Source organism: Xenopus tropicalis, chromosome 5 (assembly GCF_000004195.4).
Source record: "Xenopus tropicalis strain Nigerian chromosome 5, UCB_Xtro_10.0, whole genome shotgun sequence".
NCBI lineage: Eukaryota > Metazoa > Chordata > Amphibia > Anura > Pipidae > Xenopus > Xenopus tropicalis.
This window is the reverse complement of record NC_030681.2, coordinates 19,287,189-19,306,812: the sequence shown is the minus strand read 5'-3', so window position 1 is coordinate 19,306,812 and position 19,624 is coordinate 19,287,189.

Here is a 19,624-nt window from a genome sequence, read left to right as displayed (position 1 = left end):
ATACGGTACAACCCTGATACTGTATTACATGTTCCGGGAGCTGCTTCAAAACAGTGTAAATTGTAGGGAAGCTTGAGAAAATATAAAAATAGCATTAATTCCAGGAAAAGGTAAAATCCGGGGCATAAAATTGCGGTTCTACTGTATGTGGTTTTAGGTTTCTATCAACATTTTATCTGCTAAGGGGGAAGAACAATTACCAGCAGTGTTATGGTGTATTTGGCAAGTCTAATGGTACATTATGTTTCAAACATGCATCACAAATAAGGTGTGACGGACAATTAGCAAGTAAGGGGACAAGCAGTAATTGGTTAAAAAAATTTCTTTTAATGGCAAAAAGTTTTGTATGGAAAACAAATGCACATATTGAGTAAAATAAGTATAATAAAATCATATTTTAAAAGCTTGAAGGGGGGAGTTTCTGTCTTTTCTAAATTGTGGATATATTTTCTATTTTTTTTGTACAAATATGGGACCTGTTATCCAAAATGCTCTGGATCTGGGGTTTTCTGCTTAAGGTTTTTTTTCCCCCATAATTTGGATCTCCATTCTCAGTTTACTAAAATCATTAATCAAACTAAACAGGATCACTTTGCATCCAATAAGGGGTAATTATATCTTAGTTGGGATCAAGTACAGGTACTGTTTTATTATTACAGAGAAAAGGGAATCATTTAACCATTAAATAAACCCAATAGGGCTGTTCTGCCCCCAATAAGGGGTAATTATATCTTAGTTGGGATCAAGTACAGGTACTGTTTTATTATTACAGAGAAAAGGGAATCATTTAACCATTAAATAAACCCAATAGGGCTGTTCTGCCCCCAATAAGGGGTAATTATATCTTAGTTGGGATCAAGTACAGGTACTGTTTTATTATTATAGAGAAAAGGGAATCATTTATCCATTAAATAAACCCAATAGGGCTGTTCTGCCCCCAATAAGGGGTAATTATATCTTAGTTGGGATCAAGTACAGGTACTGTTTTATTATTATAGGTTAAAGGGAATCATTTATCCATTAAATAAACCCAATAGGGCTGTTCTGCCCCCAATAAGGGGTAATTATATCTTAGTTGGGATCAAGTACAGGTACTGTTTTATTATTACAGAGAAAAGGGAATCATTTAACCATGAAATAAACCCAATAGGGCTGTTCTGCCCCCAATAAGGGGTAATTATATCTTAGTTGGGATCAAGTACAGGTACTGTTTTATTATTACAGAGAAAAGGGAATCATTTAACCATTAAATAAACCCAATAGGGCTGTTCTGCCCCCAATAAGGGGTAATTATATCTTAGTTGGGATCAAGTACAGGTACTGTTTTATTATTATAGAGAAAAGGGAATCATTTATCCATTAAATAAACCCAATAGGGCTGTTCTGCCCCCAATAAGGGGTAATTATATCTTAGTTGGGATCAAGTACAGGTACTGTTTTATTATTATAGGTTAAAGGGAATCATTTATCCATTAAATAAACCCAATAGGGCTGTTCTGCCCCCAATAAGGGGTAATTATATCTTAGTTGGGATCAAGTACAGGTACTGTTTTATTATTATAGAGAAAAGGGAATCATTTATCCATTAAATAAACCCAATAGGGCTGTTCTGCCCCCAATAAGGGGTAATTATATCTTAGTTGGGATCAAGTACAGGTACTGTTTTATTATTACAGAGAAAAGGGAATCATTTAACCATTAAATAAACCCAACAGGACTGTTCTGCCCCCAGAGAAAAAGGAAATCATTTTTAAAAATTGGAATTATTTTTTTTATAATGGAGTCTGTGGGAGATGGCCTTCCTGTAATTTGGAAATTTCTGGATAATAGGTTTCCAGATAACGGATCAAATACTTGTAATGATTTTGAAGCCAGAAGGCAGTAATCAGCAGCAGAACAGAGACCAATCACTGTAGGTTATTATTACATGTGTATATGCCGACACTTTGCAGCCGGAAGAAGACCAATTGGATCCCTGACAACTCCGAGCCACTGATGTTATTTTGTGTGACATCTCGCCTATAGATACTATTTGCAGCTTAGTGATTTATGTTAGAATTTTGCATTTATTTTTTTTTACAAGAATCAACTGGGGCATTACCGTTTTATTATCGTTCTTCATGTGGCTTAGCGATTTTTTTTTATTGCTGATATGTGAGTTCTTTGGTAAACCACCCAGTATAACTATAGCATTAACAGCTCTTTATAGCCGTAACGCTGGCTAACACCTCTCAATACAGAACAAAACAGGGTTGGATTTTGAAAGCTACATATTTTCTAAGCTAAACAGCTGCTTGTTTCCGCTTTTGGAAATCGCCTGCGGAATTCATTTTGTTCACTTAAGTGCTTTCAAAATGTGTGTTTTTTTTAAACAAAATTATAAAAAATGTGAACTTGTGAAATTTTTGTTAATTACATTTAAGAAGACATTCATTAGGAAAGGGAATTACATTTTTTTAAAAATATTGAGCCGTCTGTGTTTTTATATATACAACAGTTTCACTTTTCTTATATAGAAGAAAGCAAATGTAGGTTTGTATTACAGCTGGAAAGAAATACAAGGGTTTATAATATGTTGTATATTTCCATCATGTGAAAATGGATCAAATGAATCTTCATCCATAAATCAATGAGAACAATCATTTCTCTAAAACTAATGAGCAATCTGACATTTTCACAAAAAGAATTAAGAATATTTTAAAAATCACACTTACTACATGGGGTCTAATAAGATTTTCTATTTGTATAAGAAAAGTGCTACTGTTTTTTTCTGTATAGTTCTGTTAACATACTTAAAAATATTTTTGTTTAATGATTCCCTTTTCTCTGTACTAAGATATAATTACCCCTTATTGGGGGCAGAACATCCCTATTGGGTTTATTTCATGGTTAAATGATTCCCTTTTCTCTGTAATAATAAAACAGTACCTGTACTTGATCCCAACTAAGATATAATTACCCCTTATTGGGGGCAGAACAGTCCTATTGGGTTTATTTCATGGTTAAATGATTCCCTTTTCTCTGTAATAATAAAAACAGTACCTGTACTTGATCCCAACTAAGATATAATTACCCCTTATTGGGGGCAGAACAGCCCTATTGGGTTTATTTAATGGTTAAATGATTCCCTTTTCTCTGTAATAATAAAACAGTACCTGTACTTGATCCCAACTAAGATATAATTACCCCTTATTGGGGGCAGAACAGCCCTATTGGGTTTATTTAATGGTTAAATGATTCCCTTTTCTCTGTAATAATAAAACAGTACCTGTACTTGATCCCAACTAAGATATAATTAATCCTTATTGGGGGCAAAACAGCCCTATTGGGTTTATTTAATGGTTAAATGATTCCCTTTTCTCTGTAATAATAAAACAGTACCTGTACTTGATCCCAACTAAGATATAATTACCCCTTATTGGGGGCAGAACAGCCCTATTGGGTTTATTTAATGGTTAAATGATTCCCTTTTCTCTGTAATAATAAAACAGTACCTGTACTTGATCCCATCTAATATAATGAATCCTTATTGGAGGCAAAAATCTTATTGGGTTTATTTCATGTCTAAATGATTTTTAGTAGACTTAAGTTATGGAGATCCAAATTACAGAAAGCCCCCTTATCCGGAAAGCCCCAGATCCCAAGCATTCTGGATAACAGGTCCTATACCTGTACTAATTCTGTATTCATTATATTAAACACACAATCACCTTTTCTTTCCATGCTGATATGATACTGTGCATTAATAGAATTTTAATATATTTGTAACATCTGAAATATATCTTTTAGTTTATTTTTGGTGGATTTGATTTCATCTGGAAATATACTGGGCAAGCACCAAGCAAGCAGCCTTTTTCATTAAATTGCCATCCACTGAAGAGCACTGCAGATGAAAAAGGGTTAACAGTCAACTGAGATATAAGGGTGTATGGGGCAAATAAATGCTATTTATAAGTAGGGTTATTATTCTTGCAGTAACTATTGTAAATGACGATTCAGATTGATTTAAAAATCCTAAAATATGAAATAAATAAAGAAAGAAATATAGGTATGACCCTAATAAGAATGAAATGAAAAGGAACACAATAACGGATCGGCTCACACAGAGTCTGGGAACTTCTCAGGGAACTTTCTGCTTCGTTTCATAGGATGTTTTAGGTCAGATCCGTTGGAATGCAGGCAATGGAATATCTCTGTGTCTCTGTAATGAGTCTCTATGCCTTCACTACAAGCAGAGCCGCAATAAATTTGGAATTAAACCCATATTTAACCTTAAACGTCCCGTGTTCTGTATGATTATTAATTGGGAGAGTCACTGTATCGTCTTTGCCGGTTCATCTGAAATTAATTAAGGGTCTCGAGTTACAAGGTGGGCGCACAATAGGCAGCCGGCCAGGCTCTCGTTAATCAAAAGGGCACATGTTGAATGAGAACAATTTAGCTGGGGTTAAGCCACTGAAGACGATCCCTCCCTGGTCCTAATTAGGTGATAGATTGGGGATTGAGAAAATAGGAAGGAAAGGAAATTCTGCCCTGTTTAACCTAACTGGGCTTTTAATTCAATTTAAATTCTATTTTAGCAGAAGCCCCCGGACCACACTCTGCAGATGTCAGCTCTGCATGTCATTAGGAGGGAAGGGGGGCGCCATCTTTATACGTCTGAATTCAGCAAAAACATGTACGTTTGGATCCGTACTCTATACATACAGATATACTGATATCCAAATATGAGTTGAGGGATTTTTTACCTTTGTGTTAACTTTTAGTATGAGGTAGAGAGTAATATTCTAATACAATTTGCAATTGGTCTTTATTTATTTTTATTTGTGTTTTTTTTTTTAATGATTTCACTTTTTCTTCAGCAACTCTTCAGTTTGGAATTTTAGCTGTTATCTGGTTGCTAGGGTTTAAACTGCCTTGGCAACCAGGGAGTAGTTTGAATGAGAGCCTGGTATATGAATAAGAGAGGGGCCTGAATAGAAAAATAAGTAATAAGAAGCAACACTAACAATGCAACTAACAGAGTAAAAAAATGTGTTGCCTGCTGGGGTCAGTGACCCCCATTTGAAAGTTGGGAAGAGTCAGAAGAATAAGGCAAATAATTCAAAACTACAAAAAATAAATAATGAAGACCAATGGAAAAGTTGCTAAGAACTGGATATTCTACAAGATACATACCCCCCCCCCCATATGTATTAAAAGACACTAAGGGGCCCATTTACTAAACAATTTTGAGCTAATTTTGGATTTTTTTCTAACTTTTTTCTAACATATAGAACATTTCAGAATGTATGCGGAAAGCTTGTTAAAATTCCACAAGTTTTTCGTGGTTTTCATTGGTGGTTCGTGGTTTCGTTCCCTGGAAAAATCAAACATTTTGGAATTCGTTAACGCTTTGGTTACACTTTCTTTGGGACTATCTTTTCGCCAGGTTTGATCTGTCGAGTACTATTGAGTCCTATGGAAGGCTTCTAAAGCCAGAAAGGTTTTTGTGGCTTAACAAAGTTTTCGGCACGAAAATACTGTGACTTTCGGAACGCAATTACTCTGAATTTTTCCAGATCGTATTTTAAGCCCAGAAAATAAATCAGATCTTAGTAAATGTGCCCCTATGTTTGCCAAGGAGCAGTAACCCTTAGCAACCAATAAGATGTTTGCTTTTAAACAGGTGAGCAGTGAATGCTACCTGCTGATTTGTTGCTATAGGTTACTGCTCCTGGGCAAACTTACAGCCTTTTATTACATAACCCCCTAAAAGTTAACTTAAGGGGCACATTTACTTATCCACGAACTCTCTGAGCGTTCGCTCGATCGGTCCAATCATATTTTCTGCGACTTTTTCGTACCTTGCACAACTTTTTTGCCGATTGCGCGACTTTTTCAACGCTTTCGCAACTTTTCTGTATTTTTAGCACGAAAATATCGGATCAGTTTTGCCGCTGTTTACAATCGTTCGGTACGAAAATTTTGTGACTTTCGGATCGGCAATACAATTTTTTAGTAAGCATTTTTGTGATATTTGCGATCTTCAGAAATTTTCGTTTCCAATCCGAATGTTTCCCATTCGGGATTCGAACTCGTGTGTTGATAAATCTGCCCCCAAATGTAAACCACCCCTTTAAACAGCAAGATACAGCTTTGCTTCCCCTATAGATTTATTTATTTAGGGGGCAGATTTATCAAAGTGCGAAATTAAAGCTTTTAAATCTGACACTTGCTCCAGACGGCCGTCATGACTCGAGTCACATGGTCCCTCAGACAGGTAAGTGATAAAAGGGTAACTAGGAGTCCATGGCAAGTAGCCACATTGTGCTGCCCGGGTTTCAATGGAAAGACACGGATGTGAGTGAGAATATACAGCCATCAGCATTCATTACTTGCCTGTGTGCCAGGCTCCACGGGGGGCAATTTGTCACCGTTTCAGTGGTTTCCCTTTTGTGTTTAACTGATCCCTAAAAATGGCTCAGACTGATATTAACCTTGTAATCACTGACACATCCTACTGTGAGCATTAATAAATAGCTTGGCAGGGCTAAACGGCCAAACAGCTAAACAAAAAAAAAGATAGGCATCCCAACCCCCCCAAAGCTTTGGATTTATAGCTGTATATACATATTTTATTAAGAAAGAATATAAAACATTCTGAAACTGAAAAGAAAAATCCTATACAGAATTTTGAAAACTGCCTTTGAACTTTTCTAAAGTTTGCTTTATTTTCATAATTACGATACATGTGAGCAAAACTCCCCCTTGTACACAGACCTTTAACCTAATCAGTCCAGGTTCCCCCCTTTCCTGAGCTCCAGATATTTCCCCCTGAAATCTAACAGGGAAAACATGTGAAATAATTTGCAATATTCCTCTATTTAGCCATCTATCTCCGCACAAGTGGACAAATCTGTTTCTGATTTATGACCATCTGATCCTTTGGTTTCCTGCCATTGATCAAGGCTAATACTGGGCTCACTTGATGAGTTTTATATGAAACCTGATATTTCAGGAAAGGGGGGAAAAAAAAGTGCATTTTTTTTCTAGGATTTAATATATGAAACAAGGATGTGGTCTTGTGTGTACTGACATGTAATTATGTGTGAATTTCACAAATTTAAGCAATGTATTTTTGCTGGAATCTTTTGCTTAGATACAAGCAATTGATTTGCTAAAGAAACTTTAATAAATAAAAAGTCACCTGATGTTGCAGTTATCGCTTATTCTAAAGATATTCAAATAACGGAACCACCATTGCCTACAGTTATTTGGGAATTATTCAACTATTTTCAATACTGGAACCCTAATATAGAAGCAATGACTGAGCTTCTGTAACTAACTGGAATAAAACATGGAATTATCCAATATTATAGAATATTATAGCTTTTTTTCTTATACATGTATGGGATCCGTTATCCAGAATGCTCGGGACCTGGGGATAAGGGGTCTTTCTGTAGTTTGGATCTCCAATGGAGATTCTCCATGCTTTAAGTTTACTAAAAAATCATTTAAACATTAAATAAACCCAATAGGGCTGTTCTGCCCCCAATAAGGGGTAATTATATCTTAGTTGGGATCAAGTACAGGTACTGTTTTATTATTACAGAGAAAAGGGAATCATTTAACCATTAAATAAACCCAATAGGGCTGTTCTGCCGCCAATAAGGGGTAATTATATCTTAGTTGGGATCAGGTACAGGTACTGTTTTATTATTACAGAGAAAAGGGAATCATTTAACCATTAAATAAACCCAATAGGACTGTTCTGCCCCCAATAAGGGGTAATTATATCTTAGTTGGGATCAAGTACAGGTACTGTTTTATTATTACAGAGAAAAGGGAATCATTTAACCATTAAATAAACCCAATAGGGCTGTTTTGCCCCCAATAAGGGGTAATTATATCTTAGTTGGGATCAAGTACAGGTACTGTTTTATTATTACAGAGAAAAGGGAATCATTTAACCATTAAATAAACCCAATAGGGCTGTTCTGCCCCCAATAAGGGGTAATTATATCTTAGTTGGGATCAAGTACAGGTACTGTTTTATTATTACAGAGAAAAGGGAATCATTTAACCATTAAATAAACCCAATAGGACTGTTCTGCCCCCAATAAGGGGTAATTATATCTTAGTTGGGATCAAGTACAGGTACTGTTTTATTATTACAGAGAAAAGGGAATCATTTAACCATGAAATAAACCCAATAGGACTGTTTTGCCTCCAATAAGGATTAATTATACATGCCCTCGACAGCCCTTAGATGATGTATTTTTACTTTTGGATTTGTTGCAGATTTGACGCTCAAAACATACGAATTGTGAAAAAAAATACAAACATTAATAAATACCCCCCTTAAGAAATCCAAATTGCAGAAAGATCCCTTTCCCAGGTGCCATAGCTCTATGTGGCAATCTTCCTTGCAAATATTGAATATTAGATTATATATGAAGATGCAGTATTAGAATATTAGGTTTAGGGTTTTTCCCCTCCTCTTTTAAAGTTGGTTATCCTCCTATTCTGGCTTCCTTTCACACTCCATAATCACACAGGCAGGTTAACTAACTCGACCTCGGTTCGTATGTCTTCTGTGATAAGAAATTTAGATTGTAAGCTCCACGGGGGCAGGAACTGATATACAGTCTTGTAAAGCGCAGTGTAAACCTGTCAGCCCTATATAAATAGAGGATAATGAATAAAGTAATATTGCTTGGAGTTGTCTTCCTTTGCCCTTGTTATCTCAGTTAGTCCGCTAATTAATCCGGTTAAGGATTAGCATCCTGCACTGATGTAAACAAATGTTTCTTATACAAAGTCTCTGACAACTGATCTAGGGTGCTCTATTATAAAGATATCTAGAAGCCATAAAGTGACTGCAAAACAAATGAAGAAGACTTCCTATAAAGGACTAAACTAAACCCCAAAAACAAATATGGCTAGAAATGCTATAATGTATATACTGAACTTACTGTAGCAGTGTAAAGGTGGCCATACACGCAGCAATAATATTGTATGAAACCTTGTTTCGTACGATATTAGGTGCGTGTATGGCAAGTCGGCGAGTCGACCGATATTGCAGGAGGCTGCTGATATCGCCGATCGGCCAGTTAAAAGATTTTGATTGGGTGCCATAGAAGGCGCCTGAGCAAAATCTGCCGTCAGGGCTGAATCGGCAGAAGGAGGTAGAAATCCTATTGTTTCTACCTCCTTATCTGCTGTTTCAGCCCTGAATGTTAGTGGTCACCTTAAAAGTTCAGCATTTCTATATCAGTAATGATCCAGGCCTTCAAAATGAAATATAGCAGCTCACTATCATAGGATAAGGTTACCAAATCAGTTGGAAATTCAGTGACACCTCTAATAAATGCACGTTGCAGGGCCGAAATGACTGCATTTAACTAATATTGCAATCAGGGCAGCGCTTCTAGCTGAATTTTCTAGACGTATCCCTGAATTTTCAACTGATCTATTAACTTTATCATAGGATAAAAATTGATTTGTAGTATTTCTTTACTTTAACCATATGACTAGACATGCCATATGCACATATGAAAGTAATATTTTAATATTACTGCTATTTTTTTATTTGGCCTCTGGTAAGGTTCCCTTTAATCCCCATTTCCCGGGGACAGATCCATTGGTCGATTGTCAGGACCTTGGGCTCTGGGATGCTTCCCCCTTACAGACTATAGGGGTCATTTACTGCAAGCAAGGAAATATGAAAAGTGCACATTCTTTTGGGAAGAATCACTGCCTAATTGAGCAATAAGGGGCAGCCTTTTGCACTGCTGCCCATTTTCTTAATAAGTCTCCATGTAGAATGAACAGAGATTAACTGCTTCAAAAGTAGAGTTTTCAGCATCTTCTGCTCAGGGTACCCTACAAGGAACAGAAATAAAATTGAAAGCAATTGGCCCTTTCTGGAGCAATATGCAAAAAGCAAATTTAATGTTTAAGGAAAGAGGGAAAAATATGTAACTGTGACCTTGAGTTGGTTTGGTTTAAATGGAGAATGGTGAAAATTCAGCATATTCTATGCAAACTTATTTTTTCCATGGCGTGTTATGTGCCCACTCCTCCCTGCACATCTCTGAGTTTCATTTTGATTTGCTGATCAGCTGTATTTATTGTCCCACAGCTGCCCTGCCCTCGAATACAAACCACCTCAGGGCGGTGCCCACACAGGGCGGATTTTGGCCCACGGCGGAGCGACATGTTCATGTCATGTTTATGTCACTACACACATGGGACTGTGAGGTGCAGATTGGCCTTTTCTCCCCCAGCAAAGAAAACTCTAATTGTGCCAAAGGCCTTGCTCGGCAGCCTCTAGCAGCTCCTCCCATAAGGTGAGAAGAAGAGAACATTAGGGAAGAGCGGAATCAATCATTTTTTAATTACGGTAGTCTAAATGATGAATCCTCCACAACAGATTTGGTTGAATGCCAAACTTTATGAAAACCCTGAGTTGCATATTAACCCCGACATTTCCCTTGAACCCATGTTAGTGGGCTCCTTGTCAGGGGCCAGGGAATAAAGCCTGCTATTCATTTTTGCATGTTGGGTTTTTTGTTTGGAATATTAGAACCTAATAGATAATTACTTATTTAGGAAAGCCCTGTTCCCTTTTTGATACTTCCCTTGTTGCTTTTAAAGAAAAAGAAATGTATTGGATGCCCCAACAGACTCCTATGGGGGAAAAACTGGAATATTATTCTTTATAATGGTCCATTTTGTCATCACAGAGAAGCAAATATACTGCATATAAAAAGACTTCAAGTAATCATTTAGAAACTAAAAGGGGCACTTACTAATGCTTGTTTTTTTTTCATTCATATTTTGTTGCGCTGAAATACAGTTTTATCGTGATTTATTATGCGACAAAACTGCGCCAAGTACCAATGAAAAAATGCACCATCTCCAACCTGTCGAGATCATGTCGAAGTCAATGGCAGATGTCCCTTTTACAACTGGAAGATATTTCTTTTTCTTCATGGTTATAGAGTTATTTGGTGGGGAGGAGATGTGGGGGGTTGACACTGTCAAAGTTACGTTTTTGCATTTTTTTCTGTGTCTTTTGTTGTTTGTTGCTTTTCAATTCGGATCTTTTGATAAATGACTGACATTCGTGGATATGAGTTTAGTCGGGGTTTCAAAAGCCTCTAAAACCACGAAAATGTTGATAAATGGGCCCCCCCGAGTTACTGCCTAGGTGCAAAGTTGCCCAGTGTTGGTAAATAGGCCAGTCTGCATTCTATTTGGGAGCACCTACCATCTACTTCTGAGTTATAGACAATGAGATAAATCTATATATCTATGTATATATGTATGTAAGTATTTATCTATCATTCTATCATTGATCAGTCTATCTATTCATACACAAATGCATATGGACATTCCTCTAATTAAATACATATAACATGTTAATTCCAATGAATATTAAACAATACGGAGAGTACAGTTCCTGCAGGTTTAAAAAATAACACTCACTAATGACTTGAGTTATTTCAACAGCAGAAACGCTCCTCGATTTCAGCATACGGGGCAGGGACCTCCATCCTCTTGTGTCTTTGACTCTTAACTTATTGCAACTGTACCTTGTATTTATTGTTATACTTTGTATTTATCTATTATTATCTTAATAACCCCCTGTTTATATTAATGTATTCTACTGTACAGCGCTGAGTACATAAGTAGCGCTTTATAAATAAAGATATACATACATTTCATTATTATTATTACCATGAATAGAGCTTTTACCCTTCAGAAATAAAACACTTTTTGTAAGCAGCGCAGCTACAAATTTTTACATTTTTACATTTTTTTTCCTCTGCGACTTTAGTCAGGAACTCTGACTCTCTACATACGTGTATATTTGTGCATTTCATGCCATCGCCAGAATGTACATATTTGTGCGAAATGTGTGCGGTTTTTGTATTCTGCCTCGGTTACGTTCCCTTCATCCACTTGTGACCGGCTGTCTGCCATTCATTCACAACTGGAGTCACACGGTCAGCAAGGTCAGCTCCTGGGAAACATCTGTATTTAATCCTTTTGTATATAATAGAAGACATACTAGCTCTTAGGTTCCATATGTAAAAGAGAAAACTGAGTAGTCAATTTACTGCTCTTACTGTTACTGTTTATTTCATATCCATTATTGGCTTCGGGGAATGAACCTTGCCAAGATTGCAGGGCTAACCTGACCTTAAAATGCCATATTTTTTTTATAAAAGTTCAGTGTTCTGTGGTGTTGCTCTAACAAGGACAAAGCCTGTGGTGTTGCTCTAACAAGGACAAAGCCTGAATTTTTACAGAGCGTAATCTTAAACTAACTGAAACATGAATGACACACGCTATGGGTGCTGGTTATTATTCCTGCAAAGGAATTATTCCTCCGTGGACGTCTGAAGGGTCTTTATGGTCTAATGAAGCCGGAATATGTATGGAGCCCACAGCCGTTTTGTCATCGCTGGATAATAAATGATGCAGTAATTGGCTCGTGATTAACAAAAACAATAAAAGGTCTCCTACTACTGTAAGGCAAATGATTCTGCTTATTCAATAAAAATGCAAATAAACAGGTGCAGGTTGCCACGTAGCGACGTAGTCATTGAGATGAAAAAATACATTTATTGGTAATGAAGTCCACCTTTTGAGAAATCCCCTCTTTTAGCATCTCTACAATGGCTCCAAAGCCGAACAGTAGTTCGGCTTTGGAGCCATTGTAGAGATGCTAAAAGAACCTGTATTCTGAGAAGGATGCAAAAAGAAAAGATTGGGACTTTGTGGACATGAAGCATAGCTAAATATTAATTTCCAAAACCCTGTAATTAATGGGGCTCCCTAGATTGGTACCCCTCAAATGCTGAGCTAAGCTTTGCCAGTTTGTTGCAGGAAATAGTAGGATGCTGTACAGGTATGGGACCCATTATCCAGAATGCTCGGGACCTGGAGTTTTCCAGATAAGGGGTCTTTCCGTAATTGGGATCTCCTACCTTAAGTCTACTAAAAAAATTATTTAAACCCAGTAGTATCTTGGCTCCAATAAGGATTGATTATATCTTAGTTGGGATCAAGTACAGGTACTGTTTTATTATTACAGAGAAAAGGGAATCATTTAACCATTAAATAAACCCAATAGGGCTGTTCTGCCCCAATAAGGGGTAATTATATCTTAGTTGGGATCAAGTACAGGTACTGTTTTATTATTACAGAGAAAAGGGGATCATTTAACCATTAAATAAACCCAATAGGGCTGTTCTGCCCCAATAAGGGGTAATTATATCTTAGTTGGGATCAAGTACAGGTACTGTTTTATTATTACAGAGAAAAGGGAATCATTTAACCATTAAATAAACCCAATAGGGCTGTTCTACCCCCAATAAGGGGTAATTATATCTTAGTTGGGATCAAGTACAGGTACTGTTTTATTATTACAGAGAAAAGGGAATCATTTAACCATTAAATAAACCCAATAGGGCTGTTCTGCCCCAATAAGGGGTAATTATATCTTAGTTGAGATCAAGTACATTTACTGTTTTATTATTATAGAGAAAAGGGAATCATTTTTAAAAATGTGAATTATTTGATTAAAATGGAGTCTATAGGAGATGGGCTTTCCGTAATTCGGAACTTTCTTCATAATGGATTTCCGGATAAAGGGCCCGATACCTATACTGAATTTTTAGGTGCAAATTTGATCCAAGACTAAGGGGCTGATTTACTAATCCACGAATCCGAATCCCGAATGGGAAAAAATCGTATTGGAAACGAACATTTTGCGACTTTTTCGTATTTCTTGCGATTTTTTCGTCGCCGTCGCAACTTTTCGTAGCCGTTACGACTTGTGCGAATTGTCGCAACTTTTTCATATTGAGCGCTAGTAAACGGCGGGCAAACCTTTCCGATTTTCTCACAATTTCCGATAAAGTCGCGACGACGATGAAAAAATCACAAAAATACCGATCATTACCAAAAAAACTTTTCGCTTTCGCTTTCGATCCGTCCGTGGATTAGTAAATCGGCCCCTAGGGATGAGCATAATTTTTCACCAGCATTGGTTTTCTGGTGAAAGTCTGTGTCGCCATTGGCATTCGGAAAATTCTGCTGAAAATGTTTGCCACCAGAAAAATGGGGATCTAAACTAATGCCCATTGATGGCAATTCATGTTCAAAACACCCTTTGACTTTGAATGGAATTGAAAAAAAGCACTGAAAAAAAACCCATTGACTTCAATGTATTTTGTGTGAAAAAATGCAAAAATAGGACAGATTCACTCATCACTATCCAAGAAGTTAATTAGAATTATTTGCGATTTTTTTTTTATGAGAAATGCACCTCATAATTCAACGTAACTTATAGCTCAATATTTTTTAAGGTGACACAATTTATCTAAATGAAATATAAATGACAAAGAGTAGAAGCTATTCATGGACCATACAAGAATCACCATATAACATATTGATGTTGTATAAAGAAGGTAATGGATGCCATAACTACCCATGGATCAAAAAGATCCCTTAAAGTGATACCACCTTAATAACCCTTTTCTAATCACTCGCTTATAACATATGTTATTATATTTTTCCTATTTGACAATAGCAAGTCCAACAGAGAATTATCTCCACGGCTGCATCTGTAACATGGCAAGGTGAGAGCCCCTTGAGCTCAGGATATCTTCAATACCTCAGAGGCTTCTTTAGTGGTGAGACTATCAGAGACTGGGGATGCAGCAAATCCAGGATTCGATTTGGGGTTTGGCCGGGATTCTGCCATTTTTATTCGGGCTAATCCAAGTGCCTGGCCAAATCGAATCCATATTCTTAAAATTGCGGGAGTTGAATTCTTTTTACTGCACGCTCAGCTCACAGTTGTCTTTAGTCCCTTTGTGGCCTAATTTGCAAATTAAGATTCAGAACCAGTTCAAGATTCAGCCAAATCTTTCATGCAGGATTTGGGTTCGGCCGATTCCAAAATAGAGAAAACAGACACTTCACATTTTTTTTTTATCTCCTATGGTTAATGGTGCACCAACCTCTGGGAAACTGCCTAATCTTTATACTACCAGTATATATTCACTTGCCTCATTATTAGTGTTCTCAGGGAAGGACCATTGCTATTCAATAAGTTAGTGACATGGTTGAGAACCACTGGCACCTAAACTTTATAAAGACACACCTTTGTAGGGGTCCAGCTTAGCAGAGCAGTAGAGGGTGCTTTACTATCCAGCATCTGGGGTATCCCAATCCCATCCCCTTCTATTACCCATGCTTTTGCATCTGAATTGTTTAAATTAGCAGTCTAAATGTAATGGACAAAAATATACAAAGGCAATGCAACATTTTACATGACATGTTTGTCCCAGTGATGAGCAGGTAAGAGGTAATCAAGTGAGACTGGAAGAGGAAAGATGGTTTTATAACATGATGTATTGGAAGGGATTCTGTACTGCAAGGTACAGGGCCGGATTTCTCTTCAGTGCGCCCCGAGGCCGCCCCTGTGGGAGTCCCCCATGCGCATGCGCGAACGCACACCCCAGTGCGCATGCGCAAACGCGCCCCTGGTGCGCATGCGCAAACGCGCCCCCAGTGCGCATGCGCAAAGCGCCAGCGCATGCGCGAACACTCTTTTTAACTCCCATACGGAGCAGTGGGGAGAGGTCCCGACTGCTCCATATGGGAGCAAAATTAAAAAATGTTCTTGCGGCGGGGCGGCATGCCGCCCCTAAACTTCTGCCGCCCTAGGCCCGGGCCTTTGTGGCCTCTCCACAAATCCGGGCCTGGCAAGGTATAAAGGGTGTAATGAGTAATAGGTTATTTGGGTTAGGTCCTGATTTTGATGACAAAAGCCCTTATGTAGTTATGATTTTATTAGAGTAGAAGAGTATCCAAGAGGTGGGTTATTGCCCCCTTGAGCTTGACTGCATGGAATTCAAATTATTTCAGCCGGCCATCTGAGCACTGAGATACATTTCCTCCTCCTTTTTCCCATAAATCCCCAGTTCAGATGCTCTTACAGCTTTACCTAACCTCAAACCACTTGCTTTTGAAGGTTTGGCATCTACTTATATATCCCATAAATTTAATTTTAATGCCAAAAATGTGTCTTCAAAACCAGTGTCCACACTAGAAAACTGAGTGCTGAATTCTTTATGGGATTAGCAGATCTACTACCCAACAGTGAAAATGACTGCTGCTTTTTTTTTTTTTATAAAGAGAATCTCTCATCACTGGTCATGATTACAGGGCTAATTAATAAAGGAGAGGGCTTGTATCATTGTATCATCCCATTGTGGGACCCCGGAAGTAATATGAAGAAATAATCAATGTAGTCCTAGATTAGTATCTGCGCTGCAGCATATGTGGTGTTTTTCAGTCTGGATAATACACTTTCCATTGAAAGGAATATTAAAGCGGTCAAATGGTAACAAATTTAGGCCTGATCAAGGAACCCCTAATTTAGATGATTCCCTTCAGTTGGCTGGCTGTATTCGCCAGGTATGGATTGACAATTATTTTTCTTAATGTTCACGGAACCAAAAGTAAGACTAATTCTCTTGTCAGCTGCAGAATAGAAGAGTATATAGAATATATAGAGAAGTGTTCCCAGAGCCTGTCATCATCAGAGTATGATGTATTACCAGAGATGGGTTGCGTAACGATGAAGTTGAAGATTTGTCAGTTTCAGGGTGAAGGTCTGAAGGTTTTCAGCTTGCGTGGGGTGCCTTTAACCTTTTCCTAAATATATATTAGCATCTTTCCAGTAAGGCTGTTCTGAGTTGAGGTAGGTTGATAAAAATTCCAGAGGACATAATCCAATGACCTTGAGGAATTGGGGACCCCAAGTTGCGTCCTGTAAATTGTACTGCTGATTTCTTTTTACTGCGATCAGTTTGAATGGTAAACCCCAGCAGTGGGTATATTATTATACAATTGTAAATGTTGGGTTAGAGGGTGTAAGTCACCATCTTGGTCTTCCCTAGGCTGCTGCGATGTATTCTGTAAGTAGGGAGACATTTTACCAGTGTGGTCCTTTGGGTGGCGTTTCCCCATTCATAGGCGGAGGGTGACTTTTTTGTTTGGGGAGTCTAAATATGGCCCATACACAGACTGACCTACAGCTAATGTGACACTTAGTGGATTCGCTGCTGGTGTAAAAAATTAACCTCCCAACTACCTCTTGCCGTTCCCACTGACTCCCAGGGATACTGTACAAAAGTGCGGGTGGGGTGCTTTTTTTTACCCTAAAATGTTTAGTATTAGTAGTAAAAGTATTTATACGCGCACTTCTGTTAGGGGATCTGCAAACATTTGTGTTTGTGATCAGTTAGCTTAAAGGGGTAGTTCGCATTCGAATTCACTTTTATTTTTAATGGTTTTTCAGTTATTTAGCTTTTTGTTCAGCAGCTCTCCATTTGGTATTTCAGCAGCTATCTGGTTGCTAGGGTCTTATTTACCCTAGCAACCAGGTAGTGGTTTAAACAAGAGATGGGAATATGAATAGTTAAGGGGCCTACTTGGAAAAAAAAGTAATACAAAATTATAATAATAATAAAATTGTAGCCTCACAGAGCAATATTTTTGGCCCCCTTTTGAAATCTGGAAAGAGGCAGAACAGACCAATTGCAAAGTTGCTAGGAATAGGCCATTTTATAACATACTAAAGGTTAACTTAAAAGTAAACCACCCCTTTACATGTGTTTATGTTTTATAGCAAGAAAGGCAGTGGGTACTGATTCCCCATTATATACAGTGAGACGCAGTCCGTATTTACAAACCCAGCACATTATATACAGTGAGACGCAGTCCATATTTACAAACCCAGCACATTATATACAGTGAGGAGCAGTGGGTACTGATGGCAGATATTCCGGCCCTGGCACTATAACACTGGCACTGATACACAACATTGGCTCCACTGTAACTTACTATGAATGAACAAAACAATGACAGAAAAATAGTAAGTGCAAAAAACAACAACAAATATACAAACACACAATGAGCTTTTTCAGAGGGAAAGAGTTAACTTACCCTCCATCTGTTAGGGTAGGGGATAGATTATAAATTATTATAGATGTCAGGTCAGGCAAAAAACAATTTAATGTCAGTTAGTGATTCTTTAGAACTGTATAGTACCTGTGTATAGTACCTGTGTATAGTACCTGTGTATAGTGCCTGTGTATAGTACCTGTGTATAGTACCTGTGTATAGTGCCTGTGTATAGTGCCTGTGTATAGTACCTGTGTATAGTACCTGTGTATAGTACCTGGGTATAGTACCTGGGTATAGTGCTTGCGTATAGTACCTGCGTATAGTACCTGGGTATAGTACCTGGGTATAGTGCCTGTGTATAGTACCTGTGTATAGTACCTGCGTATAGTACCTGCGTATAGTACCTGGGTATAGTACCTGTGTATAGTACCTGTGTATAGTACCTGTGTATAGTACCTGGGTATAGTACCTGTGTATAGTACCTGTGTATAGTACCTGCGTATAGTACCTGCGTATAGTACCTGTGTATAGTACCTGTGTATAGTACCTGGGTATAGTACCTGTGTATAGTGCCTGGGTATAGTGCCTGGGTATAGTGCCTGTGTATAGTACCTGTGTATAGTACCTGTGTATAGTACCTGTGGGATGAAATCTGCAGCAAAAGTTGAGAGTTGGTTCTTAGGTAAAGTTACAGCTGCAGATTGTTCTGCAGAGTCTTTTTGCAAGATCTCCCGATCCCTGTGTGCATCTGTGCTCTGATTGGTCAATTTTACTGTCTGTCAAGAAAGCTGTTCTCTGATTGGAGAATCCACAAGAAGAAAGATCCAATCGGAGCACAGCAAAACGGGCTTGCAAGGACAGCTTTCCAGGACAGTGCAGAAACGGAGTAAGGTTTTTTTTTTTGTTTTGTTTTTTTTAATGTGCCAAGCAGGTTTGGGGAGGCTTAGCCTGCCCTAGCCTTATGGAAAATCCGCCTATGTCCCCATTGCTGCACAGTGCCCTCTTGTTGTAACCAGTGTAGATTGTATTGTTGGATTGCTAATAACAGGGAGTATTTCCCTGTGAAGCAGGAGCTCTGCTTATATGAGTCCTGCCCATACCATGTCAAGCATGCCCCCCCCCCGCATGTTTTACTCATTACAGGTATGGGACCCGTTATCCATAATGCTCGTAAACCAGGGTTTTCTGGATAAGGGGTCTTTCTGTAATTCGGATCTCCTACCTTAAGTCTACTAAAAATTATTTCAACAGCGATTAAACCCCAATAAGGGGTAATTATATCTTAGTTGGGATCAAGTACAGGTACTGTTTTATTATTACAGAGAAAAGGGAATCATTTAACCATTAAATAAACCCAATAGGACTGTTCTGCCCCCAATAAGGGGTAATTATATCTTAGTTGGGATCAAGTACAGGTACTGTTTTATTATTACAGAGAAAAGGGAATCATTTAACCATTAAATAAACCCAATAGGGCTGTTCTGTCCCCAATAAGGGGTAATTATATCTTAGTTGGGATCAAGTACAGGTACTGTTTTATTATTACAGAGAAAAGGGAATCATTTAACCATTAAATAAACCCAATAGGGCTGTTCTGCCCCCAATAAGGGGTAATTATATCTTAGTTGGGATCAAGTACAGGTAC